We start from the raw sequence: 8,281 nt of genomic DNA on the forward strand, positions 1-8,281 counted from the left end.
TTTGGCTGGTTTTGATGACTTCCACCCTGACCGCAATGGAGTGCCATAAAATATGGGCGAAGGAAGCTGGTCTGGTGTTTGGCACAGATGCTAGAGCAAGGAGGTGCTCAGTAGGGCAGCGTCCACGTTTTGTGAGGCAGTTTGTTGTTTAATTACACACTGTGGGAGTCACCTTCTGAAGACCTCCAAGTCCACAAGCTTCAGCCAAGGGCACAGTGTTGTGGCTTCTGCTGTGCAGATTGGAAGGTTTGGGATCACACGCAGATGTTGACTCAGACACACCCAATCTCATTAGTATTTGATATGATATGTAAAGAGTGTGTGTATTAAGATGCAAACATGCATATTAGATGACAAATGTGTGGTGCCCTTTCAATGGAAATTAAGAAAAAAAAAAACATGAGAAAAATGTAATTTTATTCAAAGGGGTCAAAAGCTGAACTGGGTGTAACAAAAACATACTTAATTGATATGGTTACTAAAAATGATACACTAAAATCAAATCAACTTTAAATATGTAAGGGAAAAGACCATTAATCCAAAGAAATACTTCAACATGTACAGTATGTTTTGCTGGCCTGGATTCAAAAGCATTTTCACCATGTAAACAACTTTTATTGGGGTGAAGAAAGTGCAGAATGCTCCCGAGCTCCCCTCCATCCACAGATCAATATCCAATCATGCATCCAGAGTGAGGCTATAAGACAAAAAAAAAAAGGTCAACAAAAATCAGTTGAAACTGAAACAGACAGAGTTACACTATGAAGAAATAGTCAAGGACTAAGAAACATTGGGAGCTTTACACACATAAGTCAAAAGCTCTTACTTCCCAAAAGATTTAAAAGGAAATTTGTTTGTGCACTGTACAGTGATGATCTGTACTGTAAATCCTCATTGGTGCTTTAGAATTGTAATCACACACCCGAGGGTAAAGATCAAATCACTTCAATTTAATGACAGTGCAGTTTGATTTAAATTAAACAGGCATGGTATGGGCCACTGAGTAACTATAGCAAAGATTAATACCATTTTGGCCATGTGATGTCTTAAAATCTGATGCTATCAAGCTACAGGGCTTTGGCAGCTCTAGTGCAAAAGTGAAATGTTCAGTCTGACAGTATCTTAGGGGAAATGTGATGTGTACTCAAATTCACAACCACCCAACACAAAAGCAAAGCCAACTGAAAACAATTTCAAGTGTGGTTGCCACAATAGTCACAACGAGCATGCAGTATGTAACACAACTCCTCATTTATGACATGGGTTATTTTTCAAGTGAATGAGGGGTCTTGAACAACAGCTTTCCACATAAATCCCAGTTTGGTGGGTTTGCCTCTGTGAAAGTAGGGAAAAAGAAGATAATCTACGTGCCGCATGAAGTAAGGAGGGATGGCTGAGAAAAAGGGAAGGATAAACAGTCAGTGAAAATGAGAGAGTGAGAAGGGAATAGGCTGAGAGAGATTCAATTCTTCCCTTGCTCAGTCTCGGAGTGTGCGGTGGTCTGCTCTATATGCAATTCTGTGCCTCTCTGAAAGGCCAGTGTTTGTGTGTGCACATGCTGATGATTTTGACAGCCGGGCTGTATCAGCAGAAACAAGGCCTATAAATTACAATGGTTTCAGATGCCTGCTGCAAGTATTGGCTGCTAATATCTTGGCTTGGCTTCCATAAAATAGCACAAAAACAATCTGTTAACTCGGAAGGACATTGTAATTCCCCAGGAAGAAATATGTGTCAACGCACAACACAGATTGTACATACATCCATACATTTAACTACACTCATATGCTAATGTTTCATTCTGGTGTCTGGCGTTTCATTTTCTTTTCGTAGACTATTGAACAGTGTTGCACATTCAGCAACACTATGCGGTTTAACAACACATATGTTCCAAAAAGACATTGGTGTTAAGTCAAAGCTGGAAAAGGGTGATTTTCTTTTTTGGTTGTGTTTAGTTTTGTTTTGACAGATGGCTCGAAAGACAGATACTTCACCCTGTGAGAGAAATTGGATTGCCAATGTATGAATGGCCAGCAATGCATCGTCATAGCCAACTGCAGTATATCCACCACCAGGCATCCTTAGTTTGTTTGTGATACTGTCCTACAAAAGTTGTGCAACAACAACAACAAAAACAATCTCCGTCGAACACATTAAAGATTAGGACAACCGTTCACACTCATTTTCACGCTGTCATTGTAAGGGAACTGAACTCATGCTGCCTCGGTGGAAGTCAGGCATGTTAACCCCATCAACGGCATTCCAATATTTAGAATTATATTGAAAAAACATAACCTGGTTAAAAGTGAAGATACCATTATCTTCAGCTCTTAATTGCAACTCAAAAAGCTCAAAAGTGATTCATGCAGAACTATAACCTATATTCTTCCTCAACGTGACCAGTGCCTTGGTTCCTGAAATGTGTATGCAAAGAGGCTTCACCCAGAAAGCAAAACCTGGGCATCCAATAAGGCCTAATCTCTGAGACTAAAAGTAGGGTTAAGAGGCTGCAGAGCCAATCCATGTTGTGGGGATCACAACTTTGCAAGTCATCCATTAATACGCATTAATGAGATTCTGACCAGCTTAAGGCTGAAGCTGAGCTCTTCCAGTTAGTGTTGCTTACTCTTTTCATTCAGCCGGGCTGACTAATGTGTTGATGATCAAGCAAGAATACCGCCGAGGCACTTCATCACAGGCTTAGTTTGGATTTAAATATGTTGTTCAATGGTAGAAACGGAACAACTCACATTTGTTTGAACTCAGGATGCATTGTCCTACCAAGCGACCTTGCGTCATATATTCTACACCTGGGTTCTTAGAGCAGGAAATAAATGCACCTGCTGTCCTACTTCCGTATATGCTATCTTAAAGTTTGTCATACATTTTCATTAAGTGATGTCAGTGAGGACCATTAACCAGGCTGGAGAATAATAACCTCCATTGAGTGGTAACCCGTTTATGGTAAGGGTAAGAGCACAACACTGTGACGCTCAATGCAACAAGTCTCCTGTTTTTATCACACACCCAAAAGAAGGGTTAAACAAAAGGATACTGTACCTAAAATGATGCCACTGAAAATGGTACAAAAACAATATTTTTGTTGTTGAGAATTTCAGTTGAATTTGTTGGCTTTACATCACAGTGTCCACTGAAAGAATATACACGCGCTTAAGTGGCAGGCACATATTACTTATAAATGAAGGCTATGTTTGCATTTGACCTTAATCTTAAAAGCAACAGAGCCTGAACACCACTCAAACACTGTGATCACTAGGCTTACGAAAGATTTTACATTGAAATCAACTGTCAAAATGAGATGCCTGTGATTGTTCAAAAGACTGACGGTGTCATCAGGATTGCAACATAAAGGCGATTCAAACAGCTTCGGGTGCCACTCAAGTCTACTGAGTCAACACTGAGTCGCCCTCCACCCTCCTCAGCCCCAATTCGATGAACCTGTCAAGACTGTTAAAATAGCTTAAACCATTGCATTAAAAAGTGAGCCATACGAGAGCCGTAGGGTCGCAAAGTTTCAGGCCATCAAACTCAAAAGCCAAAATGTGAACATAAGGAAGCCAGGAAAACTTTTTTTGTAATAAATCATATCACAGTTTCAATAGAAAATAATCCATATACCTCATACCTGTTGAATCCAGTTCATACCGTTGAGTCACACACAGTCACATGAGCAAGGCAAAGTCGCCCACCGTTGTGGGTGTGGCTCAGAGAGAATAAAAACATGCAACCATTTTGGAAAGATTCGACTTTCGTCTGCATCTGGCAGACAAAGGCTCTATGGCAGTGTGTCAATCTTCATCGTCATCGTCATTCATTAAATACTTCAACTGAGAGTATACAGTCCTCTCGTCGTTACTGTTAGTGTAGCGAGCGTTCAAGATAAACGACAAGCAAAAGTTCCCGCAGAACTTTTCAACTGGTCTTATATACTAGTTGTTGCTTTCTTCTTCTTCTTCTTTCTCTTTGACGTCATCCTCGCATTATTACCAACAATTTGATTAGGCCCTTAAACTAAGCGAATCCAACATGACGTTTTGTATCAAATGCCACAAGGATTTAATTTTATGCTTCTATTTAAGATGGCCCTGTGTCTCTCAAAATGGGCATTTGTCTGAATAAGTAATTCTTCAAGTAGGTATTTATTTGAATGAGTATTTATTTGTCAAACAGCCCCTGCCCGGGTGATGTCATATCTGTCTAAATAAGTATTTGATCGGACAGGTCTTTGTCAAACAGCCCTAGACACGGCTGAACGAGTGTTATCAAGTGCATTATTAATCTCCAAAAACATCCTTGATAATGCAAAGATGAGCGATAAAGTGATACATCGGATGCGCCTGAGTGTCTCAAGATTATAACCTTGTGAAACAGCCTCCGAAGGACGCATCATATCTCAAGAGATCGCGAACCAAAAAATGGATGAAAAAAACAACAACATTAGAAAACAATAAAAAGTGTCTGAGAGAAATCTTGTGATATGACGAGGTAAACGTACTATTATGTTATAAGTCCCAGTGTGAGTAGAAGGATAAGAAAGGGTGTGAGAGTGGTGTAATGCTTGGTTTACATTGCGCAGATGTTCCAAGTGCAATTGTTCTGTGTTGAGAATTGTTCATGTTGTTCTCACATACATTCACTGGATCTGAAACAGATTCATTCCATTGTTACACTTTTAGTTTGGCCAAACAAGAGTTTTGTACAATAACTGAGACTCCACAACCCCAAATATTGACATAACCATCTTTGTTCCCCTTAATGAGGACATTCTACATTTCTCTCTATAAAACCCTGTCATTTGGTATCCAAATGAAATTCTAAATGGTAATAATAAGAATGAAACTAGTCCACAGATTCCACTCTAATTGGGAGGAAAGAAACCATACAGTGTCTGTCCACCACACCTCAAATTTTGGAGTATTTCCATCAGCTGTCTTGTTGATTGTCGAATTACAAACCTGTACCGGGGGGTTTCCCAATGAACTGATGTGAGGCGATGTTTGGACTTCTGGTCACACAGGTAAGCTGGTACTTGAATTCTGAGGAGGAAACTGGAGGACTGCGGTTTGCAGAAGAGCTTGCCTCCCATGCGATACATTCACTTTTGGGTACATTTCGGGTCATACCGTCTATTATTCATTCGTGTGATGGATGAATTTGGTTAGTCAATTTACTCTTCAAATATTAACAGTGGAATCAGTACCGGGGGTGGAGTGCAATGGATCCCAGGGTGGTCAGTCCTGTTCGCCAATTGTTTAAGTTCTCTGTATGTAGTGAATGTCCCGCAGCCACAACGCCATAGCCCCCACGGGTGGGCTGGAGAACCATAACGGGTTAAATTCCTTTTCCTGTGGCCCATCTTTCCACATTCAACCAAATCACGTACACATTTAATCCTCCCCTTTCCTTTACTCGAAAATCATCAAATCAAGGCTATATGTTACTTTTACACATCAATGTGCAACCGATGTACATGCTCAAATTAAGAAACTATAAGGATTTTTTTTCAGTGTGTGAGAAAGGCTTCAGAAAGCTAGGTTTTGGTTTCAGTGAGAATTTTGGATTTGTATAAGTGTAAGAGTAAATGGTAACTTGTCTGTAAACCTATGAGGACAAGCACTTTGGAAAAATGATGGATGGAATCTCTATCAGCGGTAGAACACTTACAAATAATTCAAGCCTCTTCTGCTCCTCTTGTATGTATTTGTTACTTAATTATCATTGAGAGGAATTTGTTTGGCCTTGGGCAGAGTTCTGCATTTGCTGGAGTGATTGTGTTTTCTTTTTTTGATTTATTAATTATTGAAAACTATGAACATCCTAAGTTCCTTCATAATTTAATTTGAATGTGTTCTAATCAACAGCATGCAGAGCAGATACAGTTCGGATGTAATTCTTTTATTGAGTCATTCAAAATGCAAAAGGAGACTCAAGAGAACAAGTACTGGGCATTAAAACCATACCTGATAGGAAAGATAATACACTGCCTCAGAATAAACTTCGGTGCGGGTGTTTGCTTTTGAGTTGGATGTGTGGTATTACATTCAAACGTGAACTGTTTAAAATCCCTCCAAATCCGACAGGGATGAGACCAGAAGATTTACGGAGAGAGACCGAAGAGCCTTGTCATAGCCGTTCTAGCGATAATAACGGAAGACTCATTTTAATGTGATGAATTTTAAGCATGTGTAGCTCGATATTTTTCTTAGTGACGAGCATTTTAGCGACTTTAAAGTGTCTTTGAAAGTTATGGTCATGAATGACAACAGGAACTTAATATTCCGCATCTGCGTACTGAATGTCTTCTATGGGCAATCCTGCATTTCAAGCACCGAAGTGTAAAAGGCTCTTTGTAATGTGTTTTTGTTTTTGTTTTTTAAAAAAAAAATGCCACAGAGAGGTTTGGGTGAGCAAGAGAGAGCTAGAGCGAGAGCAAGGAACGCTCAAGAAGCCAGTCAGGAGCAAGCAGCAGCTGTTTCACACCCAAGAGGGTAAACAGCATTTGTAGGGCATGAAATTGATTCAAAGCTTGTTGATGGGGAAATAGAGGAAAGGAAGAGGTAAGAAACACTTATCCAAAGCCACATAAACTTTAAGTTCATTCCAAGCTACAGTAATTGGAAAGAAATATATGTCACCGAGACTGTGCAATGGTCAAATAATAATAAATGCCAAATTTCACATTACCATTATAGGGACCAAAATGATCATTGTTATCAATATTTGGAGGAGGGTGGTTGGGGGGTCAGAGAGACATGCACCGGATGCACTGCAACAAATTTTATTTTGATTGTATTGCAAAAACGTTTTTAAAAACTCACCAACCAATTGCATATTAGAAACTGGAAACCGCAAACTTCCACAAGTATGCACTGGCAACATAGTTCACAAAATCCTCCATTTCATTTGTACAATGAACACCTACTATTTGCACAGGAAAGGATAAGCGGCGAGCAATTGAATTGTAATTTCAGATCCAAGGCAATTGAATTGTAATTTCAGAGCCAAGGTCTCCAAAGTAACATCAGGTTAGATCTTCAGGTAAATTTGAAGAAGGCACAATGCGGTGGCACATTCTGACTCAAAATTCTGATTCTGTGTTTGTTTTCAACGGCCAACTCGCTACTCAATTCGAGTTAACACAGATTTGTGCACAGCACCAAAAGATATACTTAGGTGTCTTTGAAGTCCCATGATTTTAAATTCCAAAGTACATGTAGTTTAATTAAAGTGTCAAATTTGATTTGGGTTTTGTAATTCATTTTGCCCTGACAATTGTTTCAGAAAAGTTTCTTAAGTAAAATTGTCTCTGCTGTTGGGCCTCTCCTATTGGCATTCTATGATTTTGAAATGAGAGTTTAACTTCAAACAGAACACAGCTTTGCCAGTTCACTTGGAAATAAACAGTGTGAAGAAATCTAAAAAAAAAACTGACTCTGATGTGCATTTTGGAGGGAAATATGGCTCATGCTATTTTCTACAGCTGTATCATCGTTCAACTTTTTCTCATGATCTGGTGTTAAAAAAAAAAAAAAGCAAGCTAATTATAAATATCGTAGAATTACAATTTGAATCAGAGAAACATCATATATGGCCCCACCCCAGCTCCGAATGTTCCATCATTTATGGAAGACATTTGGTTGCAAAAGTAGTTTGAAAAATATGACTTAGCAATGTTCAGTGAAGCAAGTCATCAACATGTACAGTAAGGTCCTTTGGCTTCTCACCTTCTGTGGCTCTTAAAAGAAGTGCTGTGCTAAAGCAGTTTCCTAATTCGGGACAAGTAAAATGATGTCCTGTGCTGGAAAATTCTGAGCATGCCAAACATACATTCACACACACATATACACACGCACACACACATGCAGATGGTAGTGTTGTAAATCAAGGCCCCCCTCTCTGGACTATTAAGATATGGAAAGCGCCACATGGGATTTATACAGTCAATCTATTTTACTGGTCTTTGGTCTCAGTGCTGCCATCAGGTTTGTTCTTTAAGTGCCTTATCTGTTAAATGCAGCTGCAATGGACCATGTATTCAGCTTCTAATATGAATATGACTGTAGTATGACTATAACTCAACATCGTGTTTACTGCCTATGAATTATAAGCACATGCTTAGTGTTAACATTTCTCTATAACGCAAAACAACGTTTATTTTCCTTGTAGTCGCCAATAGTAGCATGGTGATTGTATTTACGAATTATATTTATTAATCCTATCCTGGCTGATTTGTGTCAAGAGGCAGACTAACGCCTGGAGT

Source organism: Filicampus tigris, chromosome 15 (genome assembly GCF_054856515.1).
Source record: "Filicampus tigris isolate MCC_2025a chromosome 15, RoL_Ftig_1.0, whole genome shotgun sequence".
Taxonomy (NCBI): Eukaryota; Metazoa; Chordata; class Actinopteri; order Syngnathiformes; family Syngnathidae; genus Filicampus; species Filicampus tigris.